General features: G+C 43.9%; 1 protein-coding gene across 1 annotated transcript in view; it reads left to right on the plus strand.

Annotated features, from left to right (window-relative positions):
• Window positions 1–2,200: 2,200 nt before the first annotated feature.
• Window positions 2,201–21,642, plus strand: part of LOC143952483 (gamma-aminobutyric acid receptor subunit alpha-3-like) — a 157,628-nt gene continuing 138,186 nt past the window's right edge. The window contains exons 1-2 of the mRNA XM_077465203.1: window positions 2,201–2,758; window positions 16,674–16,762. The gene's annotated coding sequence lies outside the window, so the exon portion shown is untranslated. The remainder of the gene's footprint in view (window positions 2,759–16,673; window positions 16,763–21,642) is intronic.

The raw sequence follows: 21,642 nt of genomic DNA on the forward strand, positions 1-21,642 counted from the left end.
TATCGCCATACTCGGGAGGAGTAGCAAAATGCGTTTTGGGGTGTAATTTTTGCTATATATATGCTATGTGTTAGAAATATCTTATAAATTGACAACTTTGTGTAAAAAAAAAATGTGTTTTCATTTTTTTCCACATTTTCCAAAAACTTCTGGAAAAAAATTAACCGTTCAAAAGACTCATTATGCCTCACAGATTATACGTTGGGGTGTTTGCTTTCCAAAATGGGGTAATTTTATGGGAAATTCCATTTTCCTGGTACTCCAGGGCCTTCAAAAGTGTAATAGGTGGTTGAGAAATGAAATGCGTCATTTTTGCTCGTAGAACGTCTGAAGGTACTACATCAATGTTGGTGCTCTGTATGTGGCCAGGCTGTGTAAAAGTCTCACACATGTGGTATCGACATACTCGGGAAGAGTAGCAGAATGTATTTTGGGGTGTAATTTGTTGTATGCATATGCTGTGTGTGAGAAATAACCTGATAATATGACAATTTTGTAAAAAAAAATAATAATAAAAAAAAATCTTCATTTTGCAAAGAATTGTGAGAAAAAATTACAACTTAAAAAAAACTCACCATGCTACTTACTTAAAGAGGGATTCCACCAAAAAAAAAAAAATATTAAAAGCCAGCAGCTATAAATACTACAGCTGCTGACTTTTAATAAATGGACACTCACCTGGCCCGGGTTCCAGCGATGCTGGCAGCTGAGGCCGATCGATCGCTCGTCTCTCGGCTGCTGCCGCCACCATTCTAGGTGAGGGAATCAGGAAGTGAAGCGAATCGGCTTCACTTCCCGGTTCCCTACTGCGCATGCGCGAGTCGCGCCGCGCAATAGGAAATCTCCGCGCTGTCACTGGGACCCGTGTGTGTCCCAGCAGACAGCGAGGCAGGGCAGGAAATGGCGTAGACTCCCACAGGAGTCTATGCCCGGAAGTGGGTGTAAATACCTGTCTTTGACAGGTATCTCCACCCCCCTCCCCCTGAAAGGTGTCAATTGTGACACCGGAGGGGGGGAGGGATCCGATCAGCGGAGGTTCCACTTTAGGGTGGAATCCCGCTTTAATACCTTGGAATGTCTACTTTCTAAAAAGGGGTCATTTGGGGGGTATTTGTACTTTCCTGACTTGTTAGTGTCTCAAGAAATGAGATACACCTGATGTACTGAGGGCCTGATCAGAAGTGATCAATTTTCAGTGATTGGCACCATAGTTTGTAGACTCTATAACTTTCACGAATACCAAATAATATACACTAATGTGGGTTATTTTTACCAAGGATATGTAGCACTATAAATTTTGGCCAAAATGTATAAAGAAAAATTACTAATTAGCAAAAATTTATGACAGAAACAAAGAAAAGGGCATTTTTTTCACATAATTTACGTTTTATTTTATTTATAGCACAAACAATTAAAAAAAACCACTAGTGATTAAATACCACTAAAAGAAAGCTCTATTTGTGTGGAAAAAATTACACAGGTTTCATATGGGTACAGGGTTGCATGCCTGAGTAATTGTCATTCAAACTATGAGAGCGCTGAAAGCTGGAAATTGGTCTGGTCAGGAAGGGGGTGTAAGTGCACTGTATTGAGGTGGTTAAACTGAGCAACTGATGGGCAGCTTTGCATCGCCACTTAGTGGGCATTTGAGATAATAGCGAATCATGCACGTCTAAAAGGATACCTGGGATGCCTTCCTCCATAGAAAATGGTCCAAGGAAAGCCATGAACACAATTTCTCATCACACGCAGGTCATGTAAAATATAATATCATCATATAAGGCGAGGATGTTCCTCATACGCTGAGCCTGCTTTAAGGATCAGAAGAACAAGTGGCTCATTTCATGCTACATGCACCGCATAATGAAAGATCACATCCCCAGCATCCTCCACACCTTTAGTACGGTAACCTGACAGTTTTTTGTTAACATTGTAACAATTTATTACTCTGTTCTCCAGGAAGGGAAAATTCACTGTAAGTGATAAATGGTTTCTTTTTGATACTTTGTATATAATATGGAAAAGGGGGGCGGGGGGTCACATGGTGCGATTAAAGGGATTTATCTAAGCGTTTAATGTGCTCCAATAGTGAAGTGAAACGCGGTACTAAATATTTGAAATAATGGGAATGGAAAGGGAGGTGTGATGGGCAAGAAAAAGGAGGAGGGGAGGGAGGAGGAGGGGGGTTCCCTCATTCACCGACTGATGTCAGCCAACTCTCCCTCCCGCATATGAAAAAGGCACTCTGACAGCACACAAAAAATAAAAATAAATCAAGGCCGTAACACATAAACCAATTGCGAGCTTTACACCGATACATCGCTACATTTCAACCGTTGTGAAAAACCCACCGGGAAGAAGGTGGGATCGCATTTTTTTTTTTTTAAAGACAACGTCAAATCTGGGTCTACTTCTGCCTTTTAAAAGCGTTGATACGCCATCGTTTCATGCAACATCACCTGCCAGGACTGTCATGTAGCAGGATACAGGAAAACGAGAGGAACTAAAGCGTTTACGAAATTGGGAGCAGCCAGGGGAGCCCATGGGTCGTCACCTCTGCAAATCGATGGGATTCTCTACGGAGCCGGGGATGCGAAACGCTGCCGGGAAGATCGCTGGGCAATTGTAGATTTGGATGCCGTTCAAATGGGAGATAGAGTAGATTGACAGACCCGAGATTAAAGGGGCGCCACCGTGGACAGTGTTCGCAAGGCAAAAAAAAAAAAAAGCGGTCATCAAAAAGGATCAACGGAACAAGGTATATAAAGGCTGATGATACATGTTACATTAAAACAGTGTGATTATATATACATCTTATTTTTTCTATCATATTTCTGCTCTCTAATATATATATATATATATATATATATATATATATATATATATATATATATATATATATATATATAGATATTATTTATATATATATATATATATATATATTCAATTATTATATATCTATATTACATATACATATCTCTCTTCTTTTTCTATATCTCCTTTTATATATATATATCATTATATATATTTAAATCTTTCTCTTTCTCCTTTTTTCAGATTTTATATCTATCTATCTATCTATCTATCTATCTATCTATCTATCTATATAAGAGAAGAACGGAGAAAGAGAAAGATTTGAATATATATAATAATACAAATATATATATATTTATTTTTTATTTAAAAAAATATATATTTATAATTTCTACATATAAATCTCTCTTTCTCTTCTTCTCCTCTTTCTTTCTCCCTATTTTTCTCCTTCCCTCACACTTGTTACAATTGACACCAGAAGGCAATTATTATCTTGGAGAGTTCCTAGGGTGCAGGCTGTATGTGATGCCACTTTTTTCCTTCTCCTTTATTTATTGCAGTGTCTTTGTCTGTGTTTATGTCTGGCCTTCATTGTGTGGGTGTCACAGCTTTATCATGCTGTATCCTCAATATCATTCTGTATGCATACAGTTGGCCTTTCTTTAAAATGAAGGCTTAGAACCCACCCAGACAACAAGACTAGGACCATGACCACGGCTCGGTGGTCTGAGGACAACATTCGCGCATCGCTTGCCGGGGCAAACTGCTGTTGCATGCAACAGTGTTTAAAGCAACAAGAATCTATGCCTGCAACAGGGTGGCCCTTAAGGTGGCCATAAGCAGCAGAGGACATTCAGATGTGCAGACGTGACCCAACTGATGAAAGAGCTGTTGCCATAAATTTGCACATTGAGATTGCCTGGGCATGCATGTTTATGGCTGTGGAGGAGGGAGGGGTGGGAATGGGAAAAGATCCCTGAAGCGTACTAATATAGCTGTGTCAGGTTGGTACCTGCCCAGAGCCCCTGATCCATTATTGTTTTAATAAGTTGACCTTAATCAATGGTGTTCTGCTTCTTAGGAGAACTTCTTGGCCACTGCACTGATCTCAGGCCTGTCTCCACCAATTCGGCAAAACCCTACTCCATCACTGCCGAGATACAGCCTGGCAAACATTGGGGAGGTGGTGGCACTGGCTGGATATGAGGAGGCAGATGTGTATGGTTGCATAGGAGGGTCCTGGTGTGTATATATGGCTGGATATGGGGCTTCTAGATTTTATACATATACTGCATATGAAGATGGGTCTGCTGGTGCTTAATGTATATATGGCTGCATATATGGGGGGAGGGGGGGGGGGGGTGCTGGTCTAAGGTTTTTATGAGTGGGGTGGGGGTGCTCCATTAGAATATATATATTTATATATCTATCTATCTATATATTATATATATATATATATATATATATATATATATATATATATATATATATATATATATATATATATATATATATATATATATATATATATATATATATGTATGTATAAAACTACAAATGAGGACGGGGGCTGCCCATGTGTATAAATGGCTGCATTTGAGCTGGAAAGGGTATACATGGCTGTTGATGGGGGGCTTCCTTAAAATTTTAAAAAAGACGTGAGGAACTGGAGTATATACATGGCTGCATATGGGGGGGGGGGGGGTCAACTGGTATATATGAGGGGGAGGGGCTATTATTGTATGTATATCACTGTGTATAGGGGGGTGGCAACTGGTACATATTAGGGGGAGGAGCTATTGTCGTATGTATATGACTGCATATGGGGATGGGGAGGTGTCAATGGGTACATATGAGGGGGAGGGGCTATTATTGTATGTACATGGCTGCTTTTGGGGGGTTATCAAATGTGACATATTTGGGGGAGGGGCTACTGTTGTATGTAAATGGCTGTACATGGGGGTGGGGGGTTGTCAATTGGTATATATGAGGGGGAGGGGCTATAGTTGTATGTACATGGCTGCATATGGGGGTGGGGAGCTATCAAATGGTACATATGAGGGTGAGGAGCTATTGTTATATGTACATGGCTGCATCAACTCCATCTTGTGGCCACCATGTGGTGTTTTTCTGATTGTAGTATTTCAGGAAAATGCCACGTTACGGGCACTAGATGGTGCTGATGATCATAGGAAACAAACATATTAGACACATTACAGGGATTATTTGAAACTGCTGTGTGAATGCTAAAGCATTTGCACAGCAATTATTTTTATAAATAGACATATACAGTATATACAGTGTGTGTCTATATATATATATATATATCTATATAGATAGATATATATCTTTTTTTTTTTAATACTGTAGGGTTGATTTACTAACGGAACAGAGACTGTTCCGTTAGAGCCGGCTCACACAGGGGCAACACGACTTCCAATGCGACTTTTGTAGGCAACGTGGACACGACTTGTCAACACAACTTGGGGCGACTTACAACACGACTTTAAGTTGCCCCAGGCCAGGTGACTTTGGCCGTGGCAGAGAATGAGCTCTCAAGGGGGAACTCCACGCCAAATAAAAAATAAAAAATAAACGGCATGGGTTCCCTTAGGTCTGGTATGGATTTTAAGGGGAACCCCCCTACGATGAAAAAACATTGTGGGGGTCCTCCCCAAAGTCCATACCAGACCCTTATCCAAGCACGAAGCCTGGCCAGTCAGGAGGGGGGTGGGGATGAGCGAGCGCCCCCCCGGACCGTACCAGGCCAAGTGCCCTCAACATGGGGGGGTTGGTGCTTTGGGGAAGGGAGGCGCACTGCTTTTCCCGACAACCCTGGCCATTGGTTGTCGGGGTCTGCGGGCGGAGGGCTTATCAGAATCCGGGAGCCCCCTTTAATAAGGGGGCCCCCAGATCCCGGCCCCCCACCCTATATGAATGAGGGGTACTTCGTACCCCTACCCATTCACCTGGGGAAAAAGTGTCAATAAAAAACATAACACAAGTTTTAAAAGTAATTTATTAATCAGCTCCGGGGGTCTTCTTCCGACATCGGGGGGGTCTTCTTCCGACTTCTCCACTCTGTTCGGCCTCTTCTCCCTCTCTCTCCGGCGTCTTCTCCCGGGCTCCTCCGCTGTCTTCTTGGAGCTCTTTTACTAGAGGAGGAGCCTGGTCTCCTCCATCCTCTGTCCTTCTTCCTTCTTCCCTCTTCTTTCTTCTTCCGATGTTGACACGGCGCTGTCTTCCGCTGTAATGGCTTGTGCGACATGCGCAGCGACTTATATAGGTACAGGGCATGGTCATCGGTGATGTCACACGGTGACCCCTCCCCTTTATGACATCACGTTCCAGGGCATGCTGGGACTGTGACGTCATAAAAGGACGGGGTCACCGTGTGACAAGGGAGAGGGAAGAAGGAAGAAGGACAGAGGATGGAAGAGACCGGGCTCCTCCGCTAGTAAAATAGCTCCAAGAAGACAGCGGAGGAGCCCCGAGAGAAGACGCCAGAGAGCGGGAGAAGAGGCCAGACACCGGAAGAAGAGGCTGAACAGAGCGGAGAAGTCGGAAGAAGACCCCCCCCCCGATGTCGCAAGAAGACCCCCGGAGCTGATTAATAAATTATGTTTAAAATTTGTGTTTAAAACTTACACATTCACATAGGGTGGGGGGCCGGGATCTGGGGGCCCCCTTATTAAAGGGGGCTCCCGGATTCCGATAAGCCCCCTGCCCTTGGGAAGAGGCCCTTGTCCTCATCAACATGGGGGACAAGGTGCTTTGGGGTGGGGGGCCACAGAGCGCCCTCCTTCCCCAAAGCACCAAACCCCCCATGTTGAGGGCACGCGGCCTGGTACGGTGCAGGGGGGAGGGGTGCTCGTTGGTCCCCACCCCTTCCTGACTGGCCAGGCTTCGTGCTCGGATAAGGGTCTGGCATGGACCTTGGGGGGACCCCCACGCCGTTTTTTCGGCATAGGGGGTTCTCCTTAAAATCCATACCAGAACTAAGGGCCTGGTATGCTCCCGGAGGGGGAACCCAGGCCAGATTTTTTAAATAAAATTGACGTGGAGTTCCCTCTCGAGAGCTGATTATTCTGTGAGAGTTGCCTCAATATAGATGGAGACCCGACTTGGAGGCGACTTCCATTGAAATCAATGGGTACCAGTCGCCTAGAGGTCGGATAGACTTTTCTAAAGTCGGAGCGACTTCAGTAGTGTGCATTAAGACGGCTCTCATTCACTTACATTGATTTTTACATGTAGTGCGACTTGAGGCGACCTGAAGTTGGACCCTGAGTTGCCCCTGTGTGAACGGGCTCTTACTAGTTTATTGTTTTTTAAATAAATAGATGCCTCTCTCTCTCGCGCTATATATATATATATATTTTTTTTAATACTGTAGGGTTGATTTACTAATAGAGTGGAGAATGTTCACTTATCAAAGTGAATGGCCACTTTCCAAAATGTCTATTCACTTTGCAAAATGAATGATTATAAATAAAGCGAACCTGTACACATCCAATATCCAATCATGTACCAGAGAAATGAAAAAAAAAACAGGATTTTTGCTAGAATGCGATTGGCTTATAGCAATGAACATCTCACCAATTTACCATTTTTATAAGCTGACAACTACTGATGGTCCCAGAAAAATGTATCTTACACTTTTGGTCTCCGATGCAGCCAATCTCCTATAAGTGCCGCCAATTAAAATGAAAAAAAATATATGTACAAGTCTCTCAAAGAATAGGTAAACCCAACATTTCATATTCCTGATATGTGCTTGATGTACTATATACAGTATCTCACAAAAGTAAGTACACCCCTCACATTTTTGTAAATCTTTTCTTCTATCTTTTCATGTGATAACACGGAAGAAATTACACTTGTCTACAATGTAACCACTTCAGCCCCGGACCATTTTGCTGGACCACTTTTTGCGATTCGGCACTGCATCGCTTTAACTGACAATTGCGCGGTCATGCGATGTGGCTCCCAAATCAAATTGACGTCCTTTTTTTCCCACAAATAGAGCTTTCTTTTGGTGGTATTTGATCACCCCTGCGGTTTTTATTTTTTGCGCTATAAACAAAAATAGAGCGACAATTTTGAAAAAAACAATTTTTTTTACTTTTTGTTATAATAAATATCCCCCAAAAATATATATATATAAAAAAAACATTTTTTTCCCTCAGTTTAGGCCATTACGTATTTTTCTACATATTTTTGTTAAAAAAAATCACAATAAGCGATTATTTATTGGTTTGTGCAAAAGTTATAGCGTTTACAAAATAGGGGATAGTTTTATGACATTTGTATTAATAATTTTTTTTTTTACTAGTAATGGCGGCGATCAGCGGTTTTTATTGTGACTGCGACATTATGGCCGACACATCGGACATTTTTGACACATTTTTGGGACCATTGTCATTTATACAGCAATCACTGCTATACAAATGCAGTGATTCCTGTGTAAATGACACTGGCAGTGAAGGGGTTAACCAGTGGGTGGCAGTGTAGGGGTTAAGTGTTCCTAGGGGTGTGTTACTAACTGTGGGGGGCTGGGCTTTCTTTTAGTGAACATTGATCTCTGCTCCAGTCACATGGAGCAAAGATCAGCGTCATTTGTTGCTAGACAGAATGAGGAGATGCTGTTTACAACGGCATCTCCCAGTTCAGCCACCCCGTGAGACGATCGCGGGTATGCCCGCGGCGATCGAGTCCACGGGACCCGCGACCGGACTCACGGGGATCCCGACCGGCACGTGAGCGCGCGGTCGGCGGCGCACTCACGATGGCAGGGCGGCATTTAAAATTGGACGTACCTGTACGCCAATATGCCTGCCCGTGCCATTCTGCTGACATACAGTGGTGTTAAAAAGTGTTTGCCCCCTTCCTCATTTCCTGTTCCTTTGCATGTTTGTCACACTTAAGTGTTTCGGAACATCAAACCAATTTAAACAATAGTCAAGGACAACACAAGTAAACACAAAATGCAATTTGTAAATGAAGGTGTTTATTATTAAAGGTGAAAAAAAATCCAAACCATCATGGCCCTGTGTGAAAAAGTGATTGCCCCCTAAACCTAATAACTGGTTGGGCCACCCTTAGCAGCAACAACTGCAACCAAGCGTTTGCGATAACGTGCAATGAGGCTTTTACAGCGTCCTGGAGGAATTTTGGCCCACTCATCTTTGCAGAATTGTCCTAATTCAGTTACATTAGAGGGTTTTCGAGCATGAACGGCCTTTTTAAGGTCATACCACAACATCTCAATAGGATTCAGGTCAGGACTTTGGCTAGGCCACTCCAAAGTCTTCATTTTGTTTTTCTTCAGCCATTCGGTGGTGGACTTGCTGGTGTGTTTAGGATCATTGTCCTGCTGCAGAACCCAAGTTCGTTTCAGCTTGAGTACACGAACAGATGGTCGGACATTCTCCTTCAGCATCTCTTGGTAGACAGCAGAATTCATAGTTCCTTTTATCACGGCAAGTCTTCCAGGTCCTGAAGCAGCAAAACAGCCCCAGACCATCACACTACCACCACCATATTTTACTGTTGGTATAATGTTCTTTTTATGAAATGCAGTGTTCCTTCTACGCCAGATATACTTGGACACACACCTTCCAAAGAGTTCCACTTTTGTCTCATCGGTCCACAGAATGTTGTCCCAAAAGGCTTGGGGATCATCAAGATGTGTTGTGGAGAAATTGAGACGAGCTTTGATGTTCTTTTTGCTCAGCAGTGGTTTTCTCCTTGGAACTCTGCCATGCAGGCCATTTTTGCCCAGTCTTTTCCTGATGGTGGAGGCATGAACGCTGACCTTAACTGAGGCAAGTGAGGCCTGCAGTTCCTTGGACGTTGTTGTGGGGTCTTTTGTGACCTCTTGGATGAGTCGTCGCTGCGCTCTTGGGGTAATTTTGGGCGGCCGGCCACTCCTGGGAAGGTTCACCACTGTTCCATGTCTTCGCCATTTGTGGATAATGGCTCTCACTGTGGTTCGCTGGATTCCCAAAGCTTTGGAAATGGCTTTATAACCCTTTCCAGACTGATAGATCTCAATTACTTTCTTTCTCAATTGTTCCTGAATTTCTATGGGTCTCGGCATGATGTGTAGCTTTTAGGCTGGGTTCACACTGCTGCGGGGGGAGATCCGGATGTGATTCGCACCGCACTGCAGTGCAAATCACATCCGATCTCCGTAGCGATGCGAGTTCAGCCATACAGATAGTATGGCTGAATTCGCATCGCTCCCGCAGCAAACTCGCACGGGACCCTTTTTTTGGTCCGCAGCAGAATCGGATCGCATGGGTGTTCACACCATGCGATCCGATTCCTGTGCGAGTGTGCAGATCGCACTGCGATATGCGGACGGATCTGGGGGTGTCATTAACATATCATTGACACTCCCAGCCGTCCGCATAGGGCAGTGTGAACTGCCGGCGGGAGGTATGCGATGCGGGAAAACGCCACGGATTTGCGGCGTTCCCGCATCGCTATAGTGTGAACCTAGCCTTAAGGATCTTCTGGTGGACCTTACTGTGTCAAGCAGCTCCTATTTAAGTGATGCCTTGATTGTGAACAGGTGTGGCAATAATCAGGCCTGGGTGTGGCTAGAGAAATTGAACTCAGGTGTGGACAACCACAGTTATAGTATGTTTTAACAAGGGGGGGGCAATCACTTTTTCACACAGGGCCATGATGGTTTGGATTTTTTTTCACCTTTAATAATAAACACCTTCATTTACAAATTGCATTTTGTGTTTACTTGTGTTGTCCTTGACTATTGTTTAAATTGGTTTGATGTTCCGAAACACTTAAGTGTGACAAACATGCAAAGGAACAGGAAATGAGGAAGGGGGCAAACACTTTTTCACACCACTGTACATCGCCGTGCCGGTCAGGACGTGGGTAAAGTAGTGAGTGTGCAGCTTGTATAACAGTGTAAATTTGCTGCCCCCTCAAAATAACTCAACACACAGCCATTAATGTCTAAACCGCTGGCAACAAAAGTCAGTACACCCCTAAGTGAAAATGTCCAAATTGGGTCCAAAGTGTCAATATTTTGTGTGGCCACCATTATTTCCCAGCACTGCCTTAACCCTCTTGGGCATGGAGGTCACCAGAGCTTCGCAGGTTGCCACTGGAGTCCTCTTCCACTCCTCCATGATGACATCACAGAGCTGGTGGATGTTAGAGACCTTGAGCTCCTACACCTTCCATTTGAGGATGCCCCACAGATGCTCAATAGGGTTTAGGTCTGGAGACATGCTTGGACAGTCCATCACCTTTACCCTCAGCGTCTTTAGCAAGGCAGTGGTCATCTTGGAGGTGTGTTTGGGGGTCTTTATGTTGGAATACTGCCCTGCGGCCCAGTCTCCGAAAGGAGGGGATCGTGCTCTGCTTTAGTATGTCACAGTACATGTTGGCATTCATGGTTCCCTCAATGAACTGTAGCTCCCCAATGCCGGCAGCACTCATGCAGCCCCAGACCATGACACTCCCACCACCATGCTTGACTGTAGACAAGACACACTTGTCTTTGTACTCACCTGGTTGGCGCCACATACGCTTGTCACCATCTGAACCAAATACTCTCTTGGTTCCAGTTAATCCATGTCTTTATGCCGTGTACACACGATCATAATTTTGTTTGGAAAAAGCTCTAATGGTTTTCCCAATGGAATTCCAATGGGATTTCGCTCAAGCTGTCTTGCATAAACACGGCCACACCAAATTTCTGACTGTCAGGAACGCGGCAATGTACAATGGGACTAGAAAAAGGAAGTTCAGTAGCCAATAGCTTCCGTCTCGTAGTTGAATCTGAGCATGCGTGAGTCGGAATTGCATACACACGAACGCATTTTTGGATACAACCTTTTTCCGACCGAAAAATTGAGAACATGCTCTCAATCTGTTGCTGGCCGAAATTCGGCCAGCAAATGTCCGATGGAGCATACACACGATCACATTTTCCGTCCAAAAGCTCTCATCGGTCTTTTGCTGTCTGAATTTCTGGATGTGTGTACGGGACATTAGTCTGCTTGTCTTCAGCAAACTGTTTGCAGGTTTTCTTGTGCAGAGAGGCTTCCTTCTGGGATGACAGCCATGCAGACCAATTTGATGCAGTGTGTGGCGTATGGTCTGAGCACTGACAGGCTGACCCTCCATCCCTACAACCTCTGCAGCAATGCTGGCAGCACTCATACGTCTATTTCCCCAAAGACAATCTCTGGATATGACGCTGAGCACGTGCACTCAACTTCTTTGTTGGACCATAGCAAGGTCTGTTCTGAGTGGAACCTGTCTTGTTAAACCGCTGTATGGTCTTGGCCACATAGCCTAGGCCATCTTTATGTAGAGCAACAATTTTTTTTTTCAGATCCTCAGAGAGTTCTTTGCCATAAAGTGCCATGTTGAACTTACAGTGACCAGTATGAGAGAGTGAGAGCGATAACACCAAATTTAACACACCTGCTCCTCATTCACACCTGAGACCTTGTAACACTAACGAGTCACATAACACCGGGGAGGGAAAATAGCTAACTGGGCCCAATTTGGACATTTTTACTTAAGGGTGTACTCACTTTTGTTGCCAGCGGTTTAGACATTAATGGCTGTGTGTTGAGCTATTTTGAGGGGACAGCAAATTTACACTGTTATACAAGCTGTACACTACACTACTTTACATTGTAGACAAGTGTCATTTCTTCAGTGTTTATCACATTAAAATATATAATAAAATATTTACAAATGTGAGGGGTGTACTCACTTTTGTGAGATACTTTAAGTATTAATAAAAAAGTCTCCAGTTCTCTTTGTATTGTTTCCTTGGTATGAAAACCCTGGTGTTCCTGCCATTCCCTCTGCTTTCTTATTCAAAACTCACCACACTAGGCATGACAGCACAGCGTGGCGTGTTTTCTGGCTGTGCTGAAAACTAGGGTTGCACCGATACCGATATCGGTGCCGATACCAGGCATTTACATAAGTATCGGTAACTCATGACAATGCACTGATACTTAAAACCGATACCTTCTTGCTCAGTTGTCAACGGGATTAGAGGAGGAGGACATAGGATGACAGCATGGTCCTCATAGTTGTGAGGTCAACAGTGCTGAGTGTTGGGAATGCTGTGTTTCTTCATCATTTGGTCTAATATTACACAGCACACTGATAGATGACAGAGACTCCCCTCCCTGCTCCTCCTCATCTTGATCTGCCTAAATGTTGGCAATAGGTATCAGTAATTGGTATCGGTGAGTACTTACAAAAAAAATATCGGTACTCGTAATCATTGCTAAAAAAGTGGTATCGGTGCATCCCTACTGAAAACTCAGCCCGCTCCCCAATGATTAAACTTGTGCCAACACCCCCCTCCTCGTGCACAGCTGTTTACTGTGAAGATCAGTGAGCTGCTGTTTCTCCTCCACCACCTCTGTGTGCAGTTGAGAACAGAGCAGTGGTGGCTGGTGTTGGTTGGTCGATTGGCGGCATCCCCCCACCCTGGCACTTACCCTATTGGTTGCAGGCGGAAGGGCTCCTATGAGTGGCGGGCAGCGGCTACGTTTTGGGCTCCTATGGGCGGGTTGCAGGCTCCTACGGGCGGCAGGTTGCGAGCATCCTATGGGCGGGTTGCGGGCTCCTACGGGTGGTGGGTTGCGGGCTCCTGCGGGCAGCGGGTTGTGAGCTCCTATGGGCGGGTTGCAGGCTCCTATGGGCGGCGAGTTTCGGGCTCCTATGGGTGGTGGGCAGCGGCTCCTGTGTCCTCTCTACATCACAGCAGGTTCCGCTGTGCGACTCCTCCCTCTTCCTCCTAGGCATCCAATAGGATCGCCTGTCCTTTCAGCCAACTGGGTGAATGGTGTCAAAACCAGCTTCCTGATTGACCGGGAGGAGGATCAGTATTACAACAGCGAATATTGATTGGCTGTTGTAACACACCTGGGTGGGCTCGGAGCGCACTCCCTGCGACCCGAGCCCACCCTATATTGAAGCCTGTTACAGCCTCTGGTGCTCGGTGCTTCAAAAAAACAGCCCCTCCGCATTGGAATCCCCATGCTGGTGTCCTAAGAGGGGCCGGACACATGGATATTGGAGGCGGTGATGGACGGGGGGCGGCACCCCTTGATGGACGGGCCGCCCCTTGAACAGAGGGAATGTGATCACTTATAAAAAAGGGGAAAAATAGGTATTTATAATGTTTTTTATCTATACAAAAATGTTTTACCTATCATTTATTTTTTAAACTGAAAGTGTTGTTTTACAGTGTGAAGGTTTACATTTACGCTAAAGGGTTTGTGAATCCATTTGTAAAAGTCTATGCCAGCCCCTCTATTAGAGGCTGGCATAGCACACTGTGTTAAGCATTTTTTAAAACGAGTACTGTAAATACCAATTTTTAGCTGTCGTCAGGCCGGTCACGTGACTCGTGGACGCTTTCCAGCTCCGGCGGATGGCCTCTGCAGGAGGGGCCGTGACCTCCCTCTGACGTCAGCCGGAGGGGGAGGGAGATCACGTGACCGCTCCTCTCCTCCACAGAATCCCCATCTTATAGCTGTATAGCGGCAGCGAGTGACCGGCCTGAAGACAGCTAAAAATCAGTATTTACACCACTCTTTAAAAAAAATGCTTAATATGGTGTACTATGCCAGCCTCTGATAGAGGGGCTGGCAGTGACAATAATAGGTTTATTTATTTATTTATTTATTTATTTATTAATAATAGCGGCGAGGCGAGCAGAGGGGATGGCAGCCTATCACTGAGGGAGGCACTTTGACCACAGTGATCAGGGCGGAGCTGCCCTGGTTATTGTGGTCTGATTAGAGAGGCAATAGAGGAAGTGGTAGGTTTATTTTTTGTTTGTTTTGTTTTTACAGTTTAGAGGGGGGCAGGTTACATAGCACAAGCGCTGTACTATGTAATCTGCTTTAAGGGACCAGGATATGTAAATTAATGCATCTGGGTGGCAAAAATATGAATGCAATCTATACTCCAGTCCTCAGGAAGGATGTACTGGAAATGGAGCGAGTACAAAGAAGGGCAACAAAGCTAATAAAGGGTCTGGAGGATATTAGTTATGAGGAAAGGTTGTGAATATGATGTGCTTTAACTGCAGACTTTCAGCTTTAATTTGAGGGTATTTACATCCAAATCAGGTCAACGGTGTAGGAATTACAACGGTTTGTAAATGTGCCTCCTGCTTTTTAAGGGACCAAAAGTAATGGGACAGATTAACAATCATCCATCAAACTTTCACTTTTTAATACTTGTTTGCAAATCCTTTGCAGTCAATTACAGCCTGAAGTCCGTAACGCATAGACATCACCAGACGCTGGGTTTCATCCCTGGTGATGCTCTGCCAGGCCTCTACTGCAACTGTCTTCAGATCCATGCATGTTCTTGGGGCATTTTCCCTTCAGTTTTGTCTTCAGCAAGTGCAATGCATGCTCAATTAGATTCAGGTCATGTGATTGACTTGGCCATTGCATAACATTCCACTTCTTTCCCTTGAAAAAACTCCTTTGGTTGCTTTCGCAGTATGCTTTGGGTCATTGTCTATCTGCACTGTGAAGCGCCGTCCAATGCGTTCTGAAGCATTTTGCTGAATATGAGCAGATAATATTGCCCGACACACTTCAGAATTCATCCTGCTGCTTTTATCAGCAGTCACATCATCAATAGATACAAGAGAATCAGTTCCATTGGCAGCCATACATGCCCACGCCATGACACTACCACCACCATGCTTCACTGATGAGGTGGTATGCTTTGGATCATGAGCAGTTCCTTTCCTTATCCATGCTCTTCTCTTCCCAGCACTCTGGTACAAGTTGATCTTGGTCTCATCTGTCCATAGGATGTTGTTCCAGAACTATGAAGGCTTTTTTAGATGTTGTTTGGCAAACTCTAATCTGACCTTCCTGTTTTTGAGGCTCACCAATGGTTTACATCTTGTGGTGAACCCTCTGTATTCACTCTGGTGAAGTCTTCTCTTGATTGATGACTTTGGCACACATACACCTACCTCCTGGAGAGTGTTCTTGATCTGGCCAACTGTTGTGAAGGGTGTTTTCTTCACCAGGGAAATAATTCTTCAGTCATCCACCACAGTTGTTTTCCGTGGTCTTCCGGGTCTTTTGGTGTTGCTGAGCTCACCGGTGCGTTCTTTCTTTTTAAGGATGTTCCAAACAGTTGATTTGGCCACACCTAATGTTTTTGCTATCTCTCTGATGGGTTTGGTTTTTTTTTTCAGCCTAATGAAGGCTTGCTTCACTGATAGTGACAGCTCTTTGGATCTCATATTGAGAGTTGACAGCAACAGATTCCAAATGCAAATAGCACACTTGAAATGAACTCTGGACCTTTTATCTGCTCCTTGTAAATGGGATAATGAGGGAATAACACACACCTGGCCATGGAACAGCTGAGCAATCAATTGTCCCATTACTTTTGGTCCCTTAAAAAGTGTGAGCACATATACAAACTGTTGTAATTCCTACACCGTTCACCTGATTTGGATGTGAATACCCTCAAATTAAAGCTGAAAGTCTGCAGTTAAAGCACATCTTGTTCGTTTCATTTCAAATCTATTGTGGTGGTGTACAGAGCCAAAAAGATTAGAATTGTGTAAATGTCCCAATATTTATGGACTTGAATGTAGGTTGGATTTGAAGGACTTGTGTCTTTTTTTCGACCTCACCTTCTATGTAACTATATGATTTTTTTTTTTTTTTTTTGGGGGGGGGTTAACAAATGCTTTAAATTTACTAGTTGGCCAATAATTCTTGTTTCCTTTTTATTTCTCCAAAGACTGCATGCCAAAATAAACAGACTAACTTGTGCATTTATCTTTCAATTTATAGGTTGGTAAAAAGGCGCAACTGGCGCCTTCAAGATCTAGCTTTTCTCGCCAATCAGACAATGAACACTCACACATAAAAAAGTATAAACAGTAAGTCATTCTATGATAATAAATTCTGTTGTTGAAGGACAAATGTAGACCGTATTGTATGTCATTAAAGGAGAATTCTATAGAACTTTTTATTTTAATTATTAATGTTGTTGAGATGTTAAAATACATGGCACTATCCCTGAAAACAGCTTTACTATTACCTTTAAATCAAAAGCTAGACAAGGACATGGTATAATGTATGATGCCCACATGAATGTAAGTAGTTTATTCATTTTTATGTTTTTTTTATTTTTTATATATATATATATATATATTTTTCCATGGTGCCTTTTAAAATAACATCCTTTTTGTTTCTCAACTTCTTTGTTATTTCTTTGGTTACGTAAATATTTTTGTGGTGGTTTTTACATTAACTGCTCTTGATAACCAGTGACCTACTGGAACATTGCTGGACTTCAAGTGGTTATACCGGGATAAAGTCTGCAGCTGCAGGCACCATGCCCAACAAGGTCATTGTAATGCTTCAAGCAGTGTACTAGTAGTGATTAGAGTGGATCACAGCTTCGGACGTACATGCATAGTATGTTGCTAATTGGTTACGCCATATTGGCAAGTATAACGTAAAGGTACAAAGGAATGTTGTTAGAACTGTTTGGTTTTTATTTAGTGAGATTATATACAGTGGTAATGTATGTATTTAGGAGAAACTGATATGCAGAAGCTGTTTCAAAGGTATAAAGTTTATACGGAACAGGTATACTTGCAGTGAGTAGAAATACAACGATGGGGACACTCAGTGCCTTCTGAAGAGATGTTCTGGTACGTGGAGAGAGGTTGGTGAGGCTTTCACCGGCCCAAACGAAGAGTAGAAAGTGGGGGCTCTGTCCAGCCCAAATGAAGGGTAGTGACTGGGAGCTCTGTCCGGCCCAAACGAAGAGTAAGAAGCGGGGCTCTGTCCGGCCCAAACGAAGAGTAAGAAGCAGGGCTCCGTCCAGCCCAAACGAGGGGTAAGAACCGGGGCTCTGTGCGGCCTAAGCGAAGAGTAGGAAATGGGGGCTCTGTCCGGCCCAAACGAAGAGTAAGAAGCGGGGCTCTGTCCGGCCCAAAGGAAGAGTAGGAAATGGGGGCTCTGTCTGGCCCAAACAAAGAGTAAGAAGCGGGGCTCTGTCCGGCCCAAATGAAGAGTAGGAAGTGGGGCTTCTGTCCGACCCAAACGAAGGGTAGTGAGCTGTTTAAATAGGAACAAGAGGAGGAGTCAGGTGATGTGGCTATGACGTCATCAATGTGCTACGGAGATAGTGGAGATGACTGAGCTCTTAGTGGATAGATCAGACATTACAGTCATCCAGTGCCCAGGGCCAGGATGCAGAAATGTGCCCCCCCTCCCCCACTAATCATACATGCCATGGAATCAGGGCAGGGACAAGGGGTGGGCAAGGGGAGCTGCTGCCTTGAGCACTGTGTTATGTGAAAAAGGGGGGGACGACAGGGACATAGGGGGAAGGGAATTTGTGTTAGAAGGGGGATTGTGGGGGGGGGGGGGTGGCAGGGGGTAAGTATTGCTCTAGGAGGGGAAATTGGGGGGGTTGCTAAGAGTGGCGATTTAGGGGGATTTTTGTTGAGGGGGGTGGGGGAAGATTTATGCTGGGGGGGAGGATTTGGGGAGAATTTGTGTTCGGAGGGTGCATTTGGGGGGCGGCAGGGGGTAAGTATTGTTCTAAGAGGGGACATGGGGGGGGTTGCTAAGCGTGTGATTAAGGGGGATTTGTGTTGAGAGGGGGGATGGGGGAAGAAGATTTGTGCAAGGAGGGAGGATTTGAGGGGAATTTGTGCTGAGATGGGGTATTTGAAGTGGAGGGGAGAAGATGTGTACTGGGAGGGGAACTTTTAGGGGTAGAGGATTTGTGCTAAAAGGGGTGATTTTTTTGGGAAGGGCATTTGAGCTGGGGAGATTTAGGGGCAAAGATTTGTGCTGAGAGGGGGGATTTCAGCAGAGGGGGGATTAGTACTGAGATTTATGCTTAGAGGTTAAGCATGCAGATAGGTGCTCAGTGTATTTTTGGGGGGATTTTTGCTGACACATAATGCTCATACATCTTGGGGGGGGGGGGGGGGGGCGCAGTTTGGCATGTTTTCCCTGGGCTCTAGATGACCTTGTCCTGGCACTGCATAGAATGGATGTACCACCCTGCAACCATGTTTTTGCCCTTTTGTTTCACTGCACCTGAGGCAGCTGTCCCTCCTGCCCACCCCTTGTCCCAGCCCTGATCATCCCGATATTGTTTTTTTAGAGCCGACGGTTGTCTCTCTTGTAAAAGCAATGCTACTGGCTAACTAGCCTCTGGATTGCTTTTATAAGCAGCGGGAGGAGACGTCTCACCCTCCCGCCACCTACTGTGGCTTTCTTGGTCTCCATAGTCCCACTGGGAGACTGGACTGGCTTTCACCAGCTGATCATAGAGGCAAACAGAGACCAGAATGCAGTGGCGGCCCGTCCATAGAGGGGCGCATGGGAGCCGCCTCCCCTATCCATGCATCCGGCCCCCTGATCTACATACAGGGGTGCCGGACTATGGATTTCAATGCGGGGTGGGTGTTTTTTTGAAGCACCTGATTAGAGCCAGAGGCTCTAATAGGCTTTAAATAAAAAGGGCTGTCTCAGATCCTGATCCCATCCAGTTGTGTGCCGATAGCGAATGAATTTTCGCTATTTTAACACTAAAGTTCCTCCCTGCCAATCAAGTGGCAGGTCGTGAGACCTGTTTCTCTATTGGCACAAGCGTCAGGCGATCCTATTGGATACCTAGCGCTTTGGCGGAAGAGGAGACACACAGCGGATTTGTGATCAAATGCTTTGAAGGGCAGAAGATGGATCTGGGGTCTAATAGACTTCAGATATCTCCATAAAGAGTACCTGTCACTGCCTATTGCTATCTCAGGGGGTAGTTATATTTCTTGTGATAACAATAAAAGTGATAAAAAACAAATAAATTAAAGAGACAGTGTAAAAAATAAAAATAAAAATAAAAGTACAGAACGCCTCATGTGCCCGGGCGCAAAGGTGAATGCACACGTCGGTCACGCATGCACGCAAACATAGATTGCCTCTCACATGTCAGGTATTGCCGCGAACGCCAGATCATGGGCAATAATTCTAGCACCAGACCTCCTCTGTACATCTAAAGTGTTAACCTGTAAAGACTTTTAAAGCATTGCCTATGGGTTGTCGCCTTTGCATGGGCATGCGCACTTTTAAAGTGTGACATGTTTGGTATCTATTTACTCGGTGTAACAGCATATTTCATATTTTACGAAAGAATTTGGGTATATATTGTGTTTTTGAGCATTAAAGGACAAGTTCAACTTTAGTGACATGTTATATGTTACATCCATATTGAGGGTATAGCATGTAACATGTTACAAAGTGATCGGCCCTTTGCCTCTCCGATCTGACAGCTAGCAGGTGTATGTATGGATATATACGGGCAAGCAGATACACTGACAGACCTGTCAGTGGCTCCAAAAAAAAAAAAAGTAATAATTTTACCTGCAAAAAAAATAAAAATTAGCATTTATTATTTTTTTCCAAAAACTGGACTTATCCTCTGAAATAGAAAAAAAAGTGTATTTTTTTAAAAAAAAGTGTATTTTTAAAAAAAATATTGCGTTTGAAAAATCACTGTGCAAATACAGTGCGACATAAAAAAATTGCAACACCAACCAATTTATTGTCTAGGGCCTCTGCTTTAAAAAAAAATATATATATAATGTTTGGGGGGGTTCTAAGTAATTTTCTAGCAAAAAATGCAGATTTTTCTATGTAAACAAAAAAGTGGTCTTCAAGTGGTTAACCACTTTCAGACCGAACCATTTTGCTGGTCAATGACCAGAGGTCTTTTTACAATTTGGCACTGCGCTGCTTTAACTGGTAATTGCGCGGTCATGCAATGTTGTACCCAAACAAAATTTGCGTCCTTTTCTTCCCACAAATAGAGCTTTCTTTTGATGGTATTTGATTGCCTCTGCGATTTTTATTTTTTGCGATATAAACGTAAAAAGACCGCAAATTTTGAAAAAAAATGATATTTTCTACTTTTTGTTATTAGAAAAATCCAATAAACTCAATTTTAGTCATACATTTAGGCCAAAATGTATTCAGCCACATGTCTTTGGTAAAAAAAAAAGTCAATAATTGTATATTTATTAGTTTGCGCAAAAGTTGTCACATCTACAAACTAAGGTACGTTTTCTGGAATTTACGCAGCTTTTAGTTTACGACTGCCTATCTCAATTCTTGAGGTGCTAAAATGGCAGGGCAGTACAAAACCCCCCCCAAATGACCCCATTTTGGAAAGTAGACCCCCTAAGGAAATTGATAAGTGGCATGTTGAGCCCATTGAATATTTTTTTTTTTTGCCTCAAGCGATTGAATAATGACAAAAAAATTTTTTTTTTTTTTTCACACAAAGTTGTCACTAAATGATATATTGCTCACGCATGCCATGGGCATATGTGAAATGACACCCCAAAATAAATTCTGCTGCTTCTCCTGAGTACGGGGATACCACATATGTGGGATTTTTTGGGAGCCTAGCCGCGTACGGGGCCCCGAAAGCCAAGCACCGCCTTCAGGCTTTCTAAGGGCGTAAATTTTTGAGTTCACTTCTCACTACCTATTACAGTTTTGAAGGCCATAAAATGCCAAGATGGCACAAAACCCCCACAAATGACCCCATTTTAGAAAGTAGACACCCCAAGCTATTTGCTGAGAGGCATGTTGAGTCCATGGAATATTTTATATTTTGCCACAAGTTGCGGGAAAATTACAAACTTTTTTTTTTTTCACAAAGTTGTCACTAAATGATATATTGCTCACGCATGCCATGGGCATATGTGAAATGACACCCCAAAATAAATTC

The sequence above is a fragment of the Lithobates pipiens genome, unplaced genomic scaffold (assembly GCF_037356315.1).
Source record: "Lithobates pipiens isolate NorthernLeopardFrog02 unplaced genomic scaffold, aLitPip1_a1.2 Scaffold_1, whole genome shotgun sequence".
NCBI classification, from domain to species: domain Eukaryota; kingdom Metazoa; phylum Chordata; class Amphibia; order Anura; family Ranidae; genus Lithobates; species Lithobates pipiens.